Below are 17,763 nucleotides of genomic sequence, written 5' to 3'. Positions count from 1 at the left end.
AATTGCTATCGCAAAAATAACGATAATATATAAATTCACTATAGCAATATTCAATATAGCAGACCCACCATAGTCACAGCTTCGCTGGCGTCCATCTTCACAGTAGTGGAAGCACTCTGAAATTTTTATCAGACATGTCTAGAAACGCACCCCTCAGCTCGGTTGTCTGTGGGCCTGCACCCTGTTTACTGTACAGAAGAGGTGCTCAGAAAATGTCGTGGGATCCGAGAAATAACAAAAATTAATAAATGGAAGGAATTCTTTTTGAAAGTGTACAATAGTGGTAGTATATCGTGTACGGCTTCTCATAGCATTGTTAACATAATAATGAATCAAGTAGAATTTACTTGAGCTAGGAAAATGTGAAAATTATTAGTGATATTAGAGAGCTCTTTCTTGGCGCGTAAGGAGACTCTGTGCTTCGGTCCCATAGCTCTCCCTACACTACCAAGAAAAGTTGTCCCCGAGTACAGTTGACTTTCGGCGACGAAGTGAGCCCGCATTTCCGTTGAACGAGGGCGACGCCATGCTCGTGCCGTTTGCATTGGAGCTATTGTATCGGCTGGGAGACTCTGACCCCCGCGAAAACCTGCAAACGAGCGAAAGATGCGCAGATGTGACGCGCACTTGCCAAGGATCCTTGGCGCTAACCGTGCACGTGTGAAGCGCCGCAGTGAGTCCAACTGTGGCTAACGCTGCGTACTGCTTCGCACCTTCAACACCAACGCAAATTTTTATTTTATGACTTCTTCTAGAAATAAATGTAGATAAAAGGTCATTGACAGCTTATACAAATACTGAAATGTCTTGGGTGCATTTTAAGGTTCGCTCAGGCGCCCTCGAAATAATCAAGCGGAAATATGTAAACGCCTAGAGAAACAATGTTGGTTAGGTAAGATGGCGTCTTACTCAAACTTGTGCGTTTGATGAAGCGATGAACATTGAACGTGGAGACTTCATATCAGCATTTTATTGCGATAGCAATTATATGGACACTCAAAAGCAGATTTCTGCCGTCGGCGTCGCCGTCGCCGTCGCCGTCGCCGTGAGGTTCCGTATGACGTCATTTGGAGATGAAATCGTCGCCGCGCGCCGAACGCTGTATGTGCGAGTGAAAGGGCGCGAGGGGCGCGTCTTTCACGGGGAGTGAACGCGCGGCGGAGAACAAACGCGCGTTCTGCGCCGTGCTCGCTTAAGGGCTGCAGAAGTAGGCGTCTCTTTTCTCCTTTAAGGCCCAACCGCATGCACGCGATTTTCGAGCGACAGCGACAAGCGACGGCGACGAGCGACAGGTTTTGCCGTCGCGGAGGGCTATCCGTCGCTGTCGCTGGTCGTGTCGCCGGTTTCTGGCCAGCCAGAAAATATCGCTTGTCGCCCGGAAGTCAGCGCGACGACATCCGCTGGGGACAGCGATTGCACAACAACATGGCAGCAATCAATCTGCCCGCTTCGATCTGAATTCGCTCTTGCAACTTGCTCTCTGCTGTGACAGCAAAAAATAAATAGCACAATCAGTCATCGCTTCACCTCATCGCTAGCTGTAGACTAAGTATCGGCGCTCTCTTGTCGTTATTATTGAGATCGGTTGTTTTGTTTTGACGGTGTTAGGCCTGAGACGGCACCGAGAGCCGAGAGAGTGTTTTAAGTTTTACTCAACAGATGGCGCCACGGCACCTTACGCTGGCGGCATGGGACGGAGTTCCACTGGGGATGCATGGGACGGATTTTCACTGGGGATGATAGCATATTTTAGCTAGGTCTAGATAAAACATTGACCTTTTGATAAAATTGAGATTTCTTTACGCGTGCAAGATAACATTTATTCGCACAACAATGTAAATCCGTCGCTACTCTTTTTCGCGATGTCGCGTTCATGTGGTTGCTCCACGCCGCGACACGAAAGCGCGACAGGGTGTGCCTGTCGCGTCGCTTGTCGCTGTCGCTTGAATATCGCGTGCATGCGGTTGGGCCTTTACAATCACCATATATGTAGAGCAAACGCGCCTTCTTCAGACGCGCGAGAGGCCGTGGGGGAGGGGGAGGGAAGGGAGGCGACGTTTAGCTGCGGCACCAAGTGCCTATTTATATCAGAGGCTCCAGCAACAGTCACCAACGCCGCACGCATTTTGAGCTAACGCGGGCAAAACGCCGATGGCGTCGACAACAGTTCTGCGTGTTGTTGCTACCAAAGCCGCTCACCTTACTTCGTATGACATTGCTGTTTTGCTATCGCATTCATTGCTTCGCCCTTAGGGCGAAACTGTGACATTTTTTTTTGTATAATTACAGCACTGCAAATGGTAATAAATTTTATTGAAGAATCTTTCAGGCGCAAGCCTTAAGTGGGTCGCACGGCGTCTCGTCGAGTGGTTACAAAAAGTTGTCGCAGTTTTACCTGAAAGGCGAAGCATCAATTGCGATAGCAAATTTGTAGAGAGCTATACGGAGTAATGATATTAGCTTTATCAGCTGTATAAACTTGGACATGCAGCAGCACCGGCAACACGCAGAACTATTGTCGACGCCGTCGGCGTTTTGCCCGCGTTCGCTCAAAATGCGTGCGGCGTTGGTGACTGTTGCCGGAGCCTCTGATATAAATAGGCACTTGGTGCCGCAGCTAAACGTCGCCTCCCTTCCCTCCCCCTCCCCCACGGCCTCTCGCGCGTCGGCAGAAGGTGCGTTTGCTCTACATATATGGTGATTGTAAAGGAGGAAAGAGACGCTTACTTCTGCAGCCCTTAAGCGAGCACGGCGCAGAACGCGCGTTTGTTCTGCGCCGTGCGTTCACTCCCCGTGAAAGCGCGCGCCCCTCGCGCCCTTTCACTCGCACATGCAGCGTTCGGCGCGCGGCGACGATTTCATCTCCATTGACGTCATACGGAACCTCACGGCGACGGCGACGGCTACGGCGACGCCGACGGCAGAAATCTGCTTTTGAGTGTCCATATAATTGCTATCGCAATAAAAAAATGTTACAGTTTCGCCCTAAGGGCGAAGCAATGAATGCGATAGCAACACAGCAATGTCATACGAATTAAGGTGAGCGGCTTTGGTAGCAATATGAATTGTAGTAGACATGAGCTGATTAAGTAAGCAGGTGTGCTGCGGCGTAAGTAGACCGACATGAAGAGATACTCGATGACCACGAGAAGGTGCGTGTGAAACGGTGGTGTTGATGAGAAGCGCTTCCCGTGGGCAGCGCGTGCGAAGGGACACACCTGTAGCGCTGCACTGTCGATCCGGGCAGCATTGCATGTGTAGCGTGCGTTGGAAAATGTGGCCCGACTATTACTAACTGAATGAACAAGCGTGGTGTGAGCGCGCACAAACAAGCATGAATAGATCACACTGAATGACTGCAGACAACGACTGTCAAAACGCTGGCAGCAAGCGCAAACGCCGCAGCGGCGAAGGTACGTGCGGTCTATCGCTTCAACGGAAACTGAGCGGCGAATGCACGGCGCATAAAGGTCAGAGCCGTGGGGAGATAAGAGACGGTGCGGGCGGAGCGACGAGCGCGGTTGTTGGCAGAGTAGAAGTGCGCCCCCCCCCCCCCCCGCTCCCTCCGGCGCTGGCTTCCCGCTTCCTTGCTTGCGCGTGGGAGATTGAGTGCGTTCGCTCTCCGTGACAGCGCGCGTCCCCGCACGCTTCCGCTCGGGCATACGGCGCGCGGCGAAGATTTTATCTATAGGGAACCTCACGGCGACGGCGACGGCAACGGCGACGCCGACGGCAGAAATTCGGTTGAAGTGTCCATATAATTGCTATCGCAATAAAAAAAGAGTCGCAGTTTAGCCCAAAAGGCGAAGCATCGATTGCGATAGCAAATTAGTGGACAGCTATACAAAGTAAGGATAGCAGTTTTATCGTCCGTATACACTTGTAAACATAGGCACACTAACTAAATTAACAAGCATGGTGCCACGCGCGCACAAGCAATCGTGAACGCATCTCACTTGATCACCGCGGAAACTTGCTGCCAAAACGATAGTATGGGGAAACGCGGCAGCAGCAGCGAGCGAATTGACCTTCGTGCAGCCGCTCGCATCCACGCGATCTTAGCCGCGAAAACGCAGAGAGGGCATATTCCACCCCCGACGCAGATGGTTTTCAAGATACAGCCGCGCGGCGGGCGCTCGCGCCGCCACGCGGCTGTATTTAATTTTGGCCCAAGTTACGTGAGACACCCACTATATACATTACGTACGCAAGTTCATGCACATCGTAGTCTTGTACCTAGCATGTTCATGTAAGTAGCATGTTCACGTATACGGTGGTGGCAGATGATTTCGTCTTGGCAAGCAAATGTAAGCAAAACATTCACATTTCGCTCGTCGACACCATTATTTTATTGATACCCATACTTTTTTTTCCTTCTGTCAGTAACGAGAACAAAAAATCGACAAAGATGTGCTCGAGAGAACCAACGAAAATTGCACCACAGACATAGTGCCAACGATGACCGCTTTTGTTCGCTTTGCCGATGACCCGGCAGGCATGGAACATACAGAAGACCTTAATCTGAAGCTAGCTTTAGTAGCGGAAGTCGAACGATGTTCCAGCGGAATTCTCGCGAGAAAAAGAAACCTCTTCACCTCGCAGAGAACGAGCGTACGAACGCGCCAGCTGTGGACGAAGGCGACGACGCTCGAGCGCAATCATATGGTTCGCATAAATGCATGTTCTGCAAGCGTGATTCATTGTAATAAATACCATGTTCAAAAAAAGTGGCTGTATAGCCTAATGGTTACGACGCTCGCTTTGGGAGCGGGGGTCGTTTGAATCTTGCCTCGACGAGAAAGTTTATTTCCTTTCCTTTCTTGGTAGTTTCTTGATACGCACGACAAATTACGGCTGGCTTAAACAGCCTCGCTGTTAAAAAAGAGTGTCAGCATTGGCCGTTGCAACAAAGAGAATCCACGAGCCGCAGCTTGCATCGCAAAGTGGCTCACCTCTTTTTTCCTTGAACATCTGGCTACAAACCGTAAGGTCATCAGTTAGAACAGCGCTTAGAGACGAGAAATTTTTCTTTTTCTATCAAGAGACATTTTGCAACGACAGACAGACGGAGCCTATTTCGCTTCTACGCGAAGACCATTTTATCATACAGTTCCTTCCAATATTACCCGCGGAAGAACCTGGAACCACAGTCAACGAAAATTCCCCTAACTGTCAGAGTGTCACGATAGAAATACCCAGATCGTTCGGCCTGTCTTGAGCGTGGCTAAGGACGGTTGCCCAAATGAAGCCTTTCCGGAATGAAATCTTCATAAAAGCTTCTTGTTCTCTCGAAATATACGTACGTTTTGCAAGCAAAAATATGTCTTCGGAACCAGATATCCATGCCCTTCTTATAGATATAGGTTTAGCGGATTACCGCGAATTTCGAACGCGGTTTTAGCGGAATTCTCGCGAAAATAAATATCAACACTCGCCGTCACAACAAAGAGATACGCCAGGAGCTGCAGCTTCCATCATAAAGTGCACGCCGACAGAGGGTTCTTTACCCTCTTCTTCTTTGACACCCAACCTCTCCGCCTACCCCTTGACATCGCCCACCCAGTTCTTTTTTTTTATTTTCTTTATTTTCTCTCGTCGCACAGGGAGGCGAGGCGGTGTGTTTTGCGGGGCATATCGGCGTCATCTGAGGAAGTCACGGTGCTTCCCCGCTGTCTTCAAGGTCGATCGCCGAGGCGACACGGGGGGCATGTTCGGGAAAGGCGAACGAGGCGGCCTCGCTTTGATCTGGGTCGCGCAACCATGGACCCAAACACCCCGCTTGGGCTCGAGTACCCCCCCCCCCCCCCCAACCCCCGTTCTTCTGTGGCTCTTTGCTTCGCTCGGCCGTCTTGACGAGCAGCTGAGAGAGCCGGCGACTCCCCCTTTTTTTGGCTCAGCTGACACTCTGCCTGACTAGGACGACACTGGCCAGAGAGTATTGCACCTTTCTTTCTCTCTCTCTCTCTCTCTCCCACAGACACCACAAACACACGCAACCACGCACACATACACACGCAGACACCAAACACACATTAGAGCCACACACAACATCGCACAGACACGAACACGCACGCTCGCAAACAAACACAACACACGGACAAACGTAGCATTCTCTACTTGTCTTTTTTTTTTAGTTTGAACAGAATATTGAAATAGCTTACAGCTGTGTGCTCTGAAAATGGGAGGCACAAATTAAATAGATAGAGTAATAAACAATGTATTATTGGCTTTGGGTGCATGTTACAATTTCAAAGTAGTTTTCAGAAGTACGTAACCACTTTCTTTGTTGGCTCGTAATAGTGTATGTCATTGAATATTTTTCCAAGGTCTCTTAAGGTAGAACCAAAAGTTTTGAGGACAATTTTATTTGGCAAAGCCATATTGCGCAACTACGCTCTAGCCCAAGCCGCGCTCAATACAGGCCGAACTATCCCGGCATTCCCACAGCGCTGCTCTGCCCGTTAGGAGAACTCGCATGGACGGTAATGCCAGATTTTCCCTAGGCAATATTAAAAAAAAATAATCAATTGTAAACGGGCCTTCTCGTAGCACATGCCTTGCATACGTTCGTCCGTCCAGGTCTCCCATTGCGCCCTCTACCTCTACCACTTGACCAGCTTAACACAGATACACTTTTTTTACCACTTTGACACTCCTAATGCTAACGCTATTACAAGATAAAAAAACGAGAAAAACATGAAGATGATAGAAGGCAAGTCCGTGTGAAGGCATGTCACAGTGTTTGCGCTGTGTGCATTGGGCTCGAGGAACGCCTGCTGACGCGAGGCTTCAACGTGAAGGCTTTATGTTGTGCACGAGAGGCGCCAGACAATGACGAAGCAAAACCGGTTGAGTATTTAAAGAATGCTTCGCTTTATTAATCTAATTTGGTGTGCAGTGCTTGTCCCGTCTAGCTTCTTGTTTTTCTCTGTGTGCTTGTGTTCTTAAATTATGCGATGGGAATACGATTATGCACTTAACAAGTCCATGAAATACCATACTTATCTTATAGTTTGTCAGAGCTCCGCGATAATAACTCCACAAACATGTGTTCTTGGCGAAATAATTTACCATCTTCCACGCAATTGGCTAAGAAACTGAAGAAATGTTAACGGTTGTTATAGTGACCGGAACAATTATGCAGGTTGATTAGACATAGATGTCTTGAGCGGAAACGCTAACGCGCTATTTACCACCCAATCTTGCATGGCCGTGCTATCGGCAGGGAAGCAGAAATCACATCTCTTTCCTCTATGCGATCTCTTTCTCTCTGACTCTTCAATATGTGGCGGTGTCTAGTGTCGTTCAAAATTTTGCATGCTTAGAGATATTCAGTGATATATCATAGCATGCAAGTACCTGCCTGTGACACGTACGCCGTTTTTTCGACTTTGGGTACAAAAGGTACTGTGCACAATAAAGCTTCACTGTTTCTTCTCGCTATGAAAATAAGCATAAATTTCCGCCTGTGCACAGTGTTTTTATAGTTCAGATTATTTCGCAAATCGCGTGGACCATAGGCCTAATTCTACCGTTTCCATATATCCTTACAAAACAAAGGGGACACCCGCCGTGGTGATTTAATGGCTTGCTAAGAACCAGATCGCGCGATCAAATTCCGGCCGCGGCGGTCGCATTTAGATGGGGGCGTAATGCAAAAACTTCCGTGTAATCGTGCATGGGTTGCACGTTAAAGAACCCCAGGTGGTCAAAATTAATCCGGAGTTTCCCTCTACGGCGTGCCTCATAATGAGATTGTCGTTTTCGCACTCAAAACCCCAGAATTTACTTAATTTGTTTCAAGAGGGGAATGTTACTTGCGCGACAAATGGGAATGTCAGGGTGGCTATATAGACCCTTCTTGCGGAGCTGTTTGCTCTAGAGAAACGAGATGGCGCTTTCGGTGGCACGCCACACATTTCCTCAGTGAAATAATAAGAAACAATTGCCGCTCCTGCCTGCTACTGTGCGATCAGGTGTTGGAAATCAACGGGGAGTATTCACTGAAGCATTGGGCTTCATTCTTGCTGGGAAATGCGGAAAGCTAGACGGGAAGGCGTGAGCAGTGGTTGGCTACAAAAATAGTGACTGTAATATTAAGGAATGGAATGCATCTGTGTGACCAAAGCCTTGGACCGCTGCTGTACATAAGGACTGCCTGTGTTACCAGTCACCCTTCGCGATGCACGGCTTTCCTCGAGGACAAAAAATTCACTCTTCCACCAGTGGTGTATCACTAACCTCCAAAGAACGGACTTCCACCCCGATACGTTGGCAAGAGTGAGTACTGCTCATTACACAGTGACAAAGGCAGTAGAACCGCCTTCCTGGCCTACTAGGTTTCTCGCACTTTATCTACACATATCGACCCCAACTCACACACAAACTTACGCCCACTGTATTGCCCACGTATCAAGAATAAGAGAGTGGGCTAGCTCTTAAATCATTGCGTCGGAGCATGGGTGATGGTGATGACACCGATAGCACGGGAATGCTCGAAGCTGAACGTTTCGTGACGGTGCACGGAGTAGGCGATTGAATATTGATGAAACGTCTTTGTTACAAGCTATTACAAAATACAGATCGCCTATGTTCCAAGCCTTGTGCGCAGCAAGGAGAAATCCGTCGCAACTGAGCCCACCCGTGAGCAATTACGCAGAAAATAAACAATCAGGGAGTCACCGCACCGAGAAAACTTACGGAATCAGAAACATTACAAGTCGCTGATTCAAAGTGATTGCCAAATAAATAAAGGAGAGCAAAATACACTGATCCTGATTTAATTCATAAGTGGAAAGATTGGAGAGCTTGGCTTGGAGAGCTTGGAGCACATTTCTAGGTACGCATTTAGTACGAGCACCGTATGTGCTGCTTGTGCTGCTTGGGCAAGGCGTAATGAGCACCGAAAGTGCTTACATGTCCTCTGAAGCTGTGACCAAAGCTTCGTGTCGACAACCCAATTACCATCTACGATATCCGCCGAAACAGGGGTTTGCTGAGCCGCACCGAAGCGTCATGCACAACCATTGTAAACACGGAGAGAACGGAGGCAGCTGAGGCAACCAATGGATGCGTCGTCAAGTGATAAAACATGGCGGCGCCCACGATATCACCTAGAAAAGGGTCAATAGTAAAAGAGTACCCCTAATTAACATTCAAATGCAAGAGCATTTATGTGACTGTACGCTACCCCACCTTGATCTTTTTATCCGGCGTATGCAGTGATGGCGACATGACAATTGGATGACGACGACTGCATGGCATCGATGGCACGACGACAAGGAATTAAATTATGGGGGTTAACCTGCCAAAACCACCATCTGATTATGAGGCACGCCGTAATGGAAAACTCCGGAATAATTTGGACCAGCTCCGGTTCTTTAACGTGCGTCTAAATCTAAGTATACACGGGCGTTTTCTGCATTTCGCCCCCATCGAAAGGCGGCCGCCGTGACCAGGATTCGGTGACGCAACCTCGTGCTTAGCAGCCTAACACCATAGCCCTTAGCAACCACGACGGGTGACAACGAATGATAACGATGACATGATGACGACTGCATAGTTACGATGTAGTGACGACTATGTTATTACGACGGAAAGATTGACGGCAGAGTTTCAAAAGAATGAGGGAAGAATGTTCACAATGGAAATAAGGCGATGATGTGACGACGACGATAGGACGACGTCGGCGTGTTTGTATTGCTTATCCCGTATTCGCTTACACCTGCCGTCCTGGGCCGCCTTGTTTTACCTCATATCCGGTGTCCGTTTTCTCAATCCCCGCAGTACCGGTCAATCGTATATCCGCCGAGAAAACGCAGCAGAACTGGCGGCGGCAACAGCGGCAGAAGCAGCAGCAGCATCAGAAGCCACGCTTATAACTCTGGACGGTAGGCAAAGAAAGTTACGTTTAAACTCTCTGGTAAAACAGTGCGTTGACGCCGGTTTTTCTGGGTTAAGGACCAGAACTTGCGGATGTATACAATTAATACTCCCTGTATAGAGCCGCCACCAAACCGCGTCTCTTCTGATATGGTCGCTGTTTTCCATCCGACAACAACTCTTTCTTCACAAAGCCTAACTGGGCAGGCACAGCGTCCCGCGGCCTCATCGCAAGGCCTGTTGGGATCTTGCCTTTTCCTTGGACCAGCTAGCGAGGCCAGCCAAGCGACAATGCTTTTTGGTTAACTGCGCCTCAACGGGCGACTATCAACAAGTTCACTGACGCTGTCGGGGATGTCGTGGGGCCTCACGGATTCCTGAGCCTCTAATGACAAGGATATTGAAAGTTTGATGCAGCTGCCCTGACAAGTATATTCTAAGCATTCTTTCCATATATAGAGTCATCCCTCGCAATAGTGAGTTAGTTCCTGCCGCTACGTAAATAGACCTCGGGTTGTTCACCTGACGGTCTTGCGTGATCCACTGTTTGTTGCAGAAAGTGCGTGCTGTCCTATTAGGAAATGTGCTGTTTATTAAGGAGAATTTAAAAAAGGGAACCAGTCTCATGTCGGAAATAGGTTGAGAGTTCTCTCACCAAACTAAACAAACAGTATTATAACCCGGAAATCATTTATATTCAAGAAAACCACATCATGGCATGCGTGTCATGGAGTCTGTCGTAACTGTGAGGCCCCCTGCTGACATGTATACATTTTTTTAGCCATTCCTGTGTTCGCTGTGCAAGCATGTCAACGATACATCTGTGATTTATAATTACTCTGTGTAAATCAGTGTTTCCTTCAATTGCTTGTTTTCTTTGAACACTTACGGTAATAAGTGTCTTGTCGCGCTTGCTACCTTGCGTATTCATTCAAGCTCTTTGACGCCGTATTCTCATCATTGTGTGTGCGTGCGTGCTTTTATTTGATCACTTCGGCACGTCATTTCTCCAAGGTCTTGAGACAGTCAGATCTTGCGGGAAGGTCGATGAGAAATGTTTCCAAAATTTTCAACGTCAACGAATAAATCCATCAATGAAAGTTGGGCTGGAAGCTATGCGCTTATATTGCTGATTATCTCAGACCTCACTCGTAAGCAGGGGCGGGTGCTCGAAGCCATTAGATGTTACTGTCCCTCACTCTCTTTCTCGTTCACCTATTTACACGCTTTAATCACCGTGCATGTATCGTTTACTATTCGTTCACGTGTCACTGTGTCCGCGCTGTTTGTCTATGTATATGGATCACATACATCGACATAAACAATTCTGCATCTCGCGAGATTCTTATGGTCATTTTGTCGAAATATTTTTTCCACAACACTCGTGTAACTTACGGACGGTCTTTTAATAGAACCAGAATAGAATATTACCCGCGGTATTTTATGCGAGAGCATAAACACTGGCAACTCCTTGAAGAACAGCCCGTAACTTGCCAAGGACAAAGTATCTATCTATCTATCTATCTGTACAGACACAATGCCACACACAACGCGTGCAGTATATAGAGATAGCAAGGTTGACATTTGGACGAGTTGTATGGATCTATGATATATCTAGGCAGTAGGCAACTGCACTGCACCACGGAGAATGCGAACGGCCTTCCAGGCGGCTGGGTTCCCAACCGCCCAAGCCATCCTCCGTCTTCCGAAATCCAATTTTTCTCCCCCGTTGTCGTCGAGCATTCTGGGCATTCGCCATCAACCGTCAGCCGAATGAGTTATTGTACGTCGCCGGAGAGCGAGTGCGATTTTAGCCGCCACCGAGTGCGCAGTTCGCGTGTGCACGGATATACGTCGTGGCTTGACTGTTTTACTGCGCAGATCAGTGATGTCCTCTGGGGGAACCGAATTTGAGGGTACAACGCTGTTTTGTGTATAACGTTGTTGCGTGATGCTGTTTGACGATATATATAGTGTCATCGGGCGCTATTGAATGATCCTTCCACTGCATTCGACGAAGCGCCGTCGTCACGCAGCCACGCATAATAGTGAGAGCCCTAAGGGTGCAAACACATGCACACGCACTGTAATGTATACAGCGAACGAAAAATAGTATAGACAGACCAAACGGAGCGCCAGACACAGTGTTCACGTTTTCTGTCGGCACCTGTGAAGTTATCGAAGTTGTGTTCCCGTTTCCGCAGCATAATCAGAGTCAAAGGGTGTTGCGACAAGAAACACGGCTCGCTTTTCACGAAACGTTTCGCGGGAGTGGGGCACGAGATACCGTTGTCTTGCAGCAAGGTCTACATGGGCTAAGCCAGTGGCTGCGTCAATGGCCGTACATCGGGAAGTTTGCGCAAAATTCAAGAAACCCGAATGGGGAGGCACTTAGCCACGCATGTGGGTGCGAGGCACGATTTGACAATGTTAGGATTCTCGGCAAAAGTAAAGGTGCGATGGAGAGAGAGCTCCAGGAAACGTATCGCATCAAGAAAATGGGAGGAAGGCGTGTCAGCGACACATTTTATTCGTTATACACGACGCGGAACTTGCTTTCTTGGATACTATATATACGATATGAAAAGTTTACTTTTGTCCGTTGTTCAGAAAGACGGTTTGTCGAAAAGACCGTCAGCCTAGCCTGTGACGATTGTGGCAGCGAGGAAACACTATCGAAAACATCCCTTGCCCTTGTACTCGATACACCTTACAGCGCACAGAGGCTATATGTATATATTGTTCTCGACGTGTGCTAGCTTACGAATAACTGAAATTTGGACTATAGTCGGTATAGACTCATTCTCTCTTCTTAGGCGCCTAACAAGAACACAATCGCCGTTGTCCATCCTCCTTCCTTGTGTTGATGCTTGGCGCGCAAGAGATATACGCGCTTATATTATAGCCCGATAAAGTAGGGTATAGTCGGCTCGTCGGGGTCAAAAACGGCCGACGGGTTGAGGCTATGAAGCAAGTCGGATAAAATGAGCGTCGATGCGACTTCTGTAAACAGGCCAGCAAGGTGTGGTCTGACTCGCCCAACCGGCTTGGCAAGATGCACGTATAGGCGCCGTTGGGTCGGGCTGTGTCAGGTCGACTTTCGAATCGACCCGCTCGCACCGACTGTTCATGCATGGGAACGAAGCTTTATTTACTCTGCTAACTTGTCTCGATGAGCCGTCGTCTGGTGTGCCAGCATGCGCGTTCGCGACAATCTAAGGTGATCAAGGTACTATAGTGAACTTTTTATGCTTAGGCGACACTCTGCAGGTAAGCGAATCTTGACACTGCACTCTTTCGTTCGTCGCTTTTCATTCCATCTTTTCAAGCCAAGCTTGGGCTATATATACAGATGGACGCGAAGTTGACGTCTTAGATACCTTTAAGGTCAAAGACAAAAACAAAAGAAAGCTTTTAAAGCTTCGTTTAGCACTGATTCCTATACATATATGCGTGGAATCCCCCCATTTTTTAAAGATCTCCTTACCCATCCTATACAGTGTAGAATAGCAAGCGATTTGTGTCTACCACACAGCCTCTTTTGCCTTTTTCATTTAATTTATGTGAACATAAGTGCCTTTGTTCTAAACCGAGCGTCTTCGCAATGCATTGCAAAAGGGTGCAACATTGGGCTTGTTGGTTTCTTCTATACAGAAGGCGTGGGAAACAGCTCAAGGAAACGGGGATATAGACTATATGGAAAGACACGACACGAGCACTGACTAACGAGTGCCTTTGTTTATTGCGTCGCGCAGTAATTTACATCTTGTCCCGCTGTGCTACTTCCCTGAGTAGAATTCTGTAGTTCTTCCACTCTTCCGCCACAGCGCCGGCTTCCACAGGCTTCCGCCGCAGTGCCACATTATGTTGAAACAGAGCATAAAGACGTGCGTGGCCCGAGGACAGTGCAACACAAATGTCCACACTGCTCCACCCTCCGTCCCATGCACCAGTGCTAAGCGATATAGTGGGCGCTAAACGGCTCGTCAAGGGGCTCGCTTTCATTACACCCACCAGGCCGCCGCATGAACAGGAGCAGTATTAAGGTGACACGATTCCTGTGAAACAGCGGTCAGACACTGAAGCATTATTGTTTCGCATAGCAGTCTACGCCGCTCCGTCAGGTTGCATTCAGCTCTCTCTCCCGCCAATGTCCCTCTACATCTTAACGAAGTGCAGAAAGGTGGTGTCGGCCGGGGAAGAGGAGATCTTCCTCTGGCAAGGAGGAAGATCTCCTCTTCCCCGGCCGACACCACCTTTCTGCACTTCGAGGCCTCGTGGAGTTCCTTGAGTCGTCAGGGCTCTCCGCACGCCTCTAAGGACATTTCTACAAGCGGGAAGGCCTCACGGCCTCCCACCCCACCCCGGGCCTGACCGGCCTGGCACAACACCCCTGCAGACTCTGCAGCACACCAAGGCCTTCCATCTCGACCTGATACGTGCCGCCTATGCCTGCCGGTTTTGCTTCGCCCAGCCATGGCGTCTCCACTCTATCCCTTCTTTCGCTCCCACTTACCCCTCCCCGTTGGCGCTGAGCCGTGCTCCCTCAAGGGCTGCAGAAGATAGCGCCAACCTTTCCCTTTCCCTCAAGAACCACTTATCTATCTAACGCTCTCACAACGTCGATGCGAGGGCGACGACACACAAATAGAGACGGAAGACTCGAGGACATATAGACACAGTACATTGTGTTGATGTTTCTCTTCCTACTACATGTACTCTATTCTTTGGGATCGTTTTACTTCATTCACCGGGATCAGTCATGCTGCTTTTCCTTCTCCATCCCCTTCTTCCTATATATCTTCCATTTATATATGTTTCTGTTCACTTAGTCAGGAAGAGCAGGCAGGCGCTTCCAGTGGCATGCAGTTGCCAGCCAACTCGTTCGCTTCCTTTCAACTGCCTCTATTATGTGTGTGTTTTCAAAACGAGACGACAGCATAACGAGTAATCCCGTGGTAACACCTTACCGCACGCTTATCGCGTGTCAAAACACCTCGTCGAGCAAAAGGACAGCTTTCTTTCTCGGCTACTACATAACGTAATAGAAGCAGTACACAGCTGAGTGTCAGGAGTGCCACAGATGAAGCTTCTGTTCGTCGTCGTGCAGAACGGAACACAGCGGACGCCCCCTGTAGACAGAGAAAGCGCGCCATTTTTTCCGGCGCGGGGAAACAAGGCGGCACTATCTGAGTCACTATATAACACTCCTCTTCGTTCGAGTCTCAAAGCCCATGCCGCGAATGCTTCGAGGCATCGCACAGAGAACCGGCGTTCAATCTGTCCCACAACTACCCCCTCGCTCTCACCACCGCCAGCGCCACGCTTCTTTTCTCAATCCGGCGTGATTGTATATATACACCGCTCGTTTGTATAGTAGCAGCACAGACAGACACGACATCGGAGCGCGTGTCGGTATCTCAACATCTCGCTTTAGCGCGCACACGTGGAATGAGAAGGAGAGACACTCTCCCTTTGTTTGTGTGGCCCACACGCGCCCGCCCCCGCCGTATAGCCTGCTTCGTATGGCATAATACAGACAGGTCCAGTGTCTCTGCATGCAGAGTCGAGAGAGACGCGTGAGGCGTGTAGGTATATACACACACATCGCGCGTCGTCGTCGCTTGTGGGCTGCGGCACCTCATTGACAAGGAGGATGGACTCGTGTGAGTGGGTGCGGGCCTTGTCAAGCAAGCTTCGCGCGAGCCTTGTTCTCAGCGTCAGCGCACTCTAGACCCTCCTGTAAATTGTTGCGAACTCTATGGATATACGTGTACGTTCAGCGTTCGCTACCGTGCAAGACTATACATTTCAATATTACGACATTCGTGTGAGCTTGTGTAATTATGTTTTTTATTAGGCAGTGGACATGAACCCGTATTACACAACGTTTGTACAAAATCTACCCGTCTGCTAGCTTTACTGAAAGAGAATGTAGAGTGAGGGCACAATAAAATATAAAGAAATAAAGACATAATAAGAAATAAAGACATATACAAACGCAGGTCACGACGCCTGTGACGTGTGCCTGTGCGGCTTTCTTTGTGATTATGTCCTTGTGCTACATTACGTCTTTAAGTAAGCACCAGCTAGCCCAGCAATAACATGTCCTGCATGGTTAGCTTTATTTTTCATTTTACTTAGTTTGGCGTCTTCTTTTTCTTTAAGGATTTTGTATACGTTTGCGCTGTAGTATGTGTGTGCTTTCTATACTAGAAAAGGGTTACCTTTGTTTTTTAACTACAACTTGGGATAGCCGGTACCAGTCTAGCCCGCCTTCCCATATATCTGGTTAGACGAAACAATCCCGGCGCAATAGTAGAGGCAGCTAACGAATTATTGATCGCCAAGGACGGTTGTGTATTTTGCTATGTCATGTCGAAATACACCATTAGCAGTGCGTTTTTATAACGCAATTTCGACCTTGTCCGAGTGCGTAAGAACTTTGGTGCTTGTACGTGGAATTGAAAGCCACTGCGTACACGTAGGCGTCTTTGTACCCGCCCCTGCGTGAAACCCATATTCAGTAGTACTGATACTTTCAAATCCTCATTGTTGTCACGAGCCATTCCGTTTGGTAATTATCATCTAGATAGCCCAGTTTCAATTACTGCTTCATCCGGGAGCGGCCAGTATTGCTCCGGTTAGGATCATTCGACAACCCGCATTTACAAAGGTGACAAGCAAACCGACACGCACAAGCATTTGTGTGTGTCCACTTGCTTGTGCCCGATTCAACGCGCTTAGAAAATCCCAGTGTGTCTCTTGACAGGAAGGCCGAACGTCAACGCTAGTCGATTTCATATCAGCTTTCTTCTATTTGTATATTGCCGTGCTCAAGTGACTACTGATAAACAGAAAAGAAAGGAATGTTGGCCATTTTGGCACAAGTTTCCAAATACCTGAGCTTTTACGAGACATATCTGTGTCAGCAATATCTTGTTAACCAGGTTTTGTTTATTCGGTATTACATGGAAATAAATGCTCATCCCGCAACGTCAGAAGACCGACCACGCCATCGGACAGCCCAGCTCCTTGCTATCGGCACCGCAGAATGTCATGTCCTTTACAGCCTATGCCTGGTATAGTCGTACGCTCTCGTATATCAACTCTATCGACCCTTTACTGGGACGTCCCACGCGGGAATCGACAGTACACGCAAGAAATAAAATGCGCAAATAAATAATGAAATAAACGGAAAAGAGCCGCCTACTCGTCGGCAGTGCTCCAACCGCGCAGCGGATTATAAATAAAAATGTCGTTTAACTGGTTTTGTCGCCCATATGTCTTCCCGCGAACTTGCACAAGAGCGGCATAGCGTCAACGAGAACAGGACTGGCCTGGGGAAGAGGAGGTGAGGGGGGTTTCCGAGGGCTCATGGCAATGCATACGAAGAATGGGTGGGGGGACTGTTGAGGGGTAGTAAAAAAGTGGGGGGGCAGTCACTTGAAGAAAATATAAAGCTCATGTGTGTGCTAGCAAAGCGGGGGATGACCCTCCCCCCCGCGCGCACCGAGCGTCCAGCACGTAAGTTTCCCGTACGGGACGTCCCATAGGCGGAGCAAGGGGCCCCCCTTCGCACGAGGAGGTTCGGCCTCCCCGACGAAACAGGCCTCTCTCGCCGAGAAGAGGGCGGGTACGCGAGCGGCGAAGCCACCCCGCGCTCTTAGTAAAAGTACCCCGCACTCACGAGCGACTAAGCGAGAACGACGACGAACGACTCCGCCTCCTTTTCCTCTCGCAACCGCCATCGCGCCCCACGTACGTACGTGCGAGCGAGCGAGCGAGTGCGCGACCAGAATAGACCCGAGGACGAACGTCTCGGGCATGCAGCAACTGCTTCGGCTCCCGCACGCTTCCAGCACCAAGCGACGAGGACGA

The sequence above is a fragment of the Dermacentor silvarum genome, chromosome 5 (assembly GCF_013339745.2).
Source record: "Dermacentor silvarum isolate Dsil-2018 chromosome 5, BIME_Dsil_1.4, whole genome shotgun sequence".
Classification (NCBI taxonomy): Eukaryota; Metazoa; Arthropoda; class Arachnida; order Ixodida; family Ixodidae; genus Dermacentor; species Dermacentor silvarum.
This window is presented reverse-complemented; position numbering follows the sequence as displayed.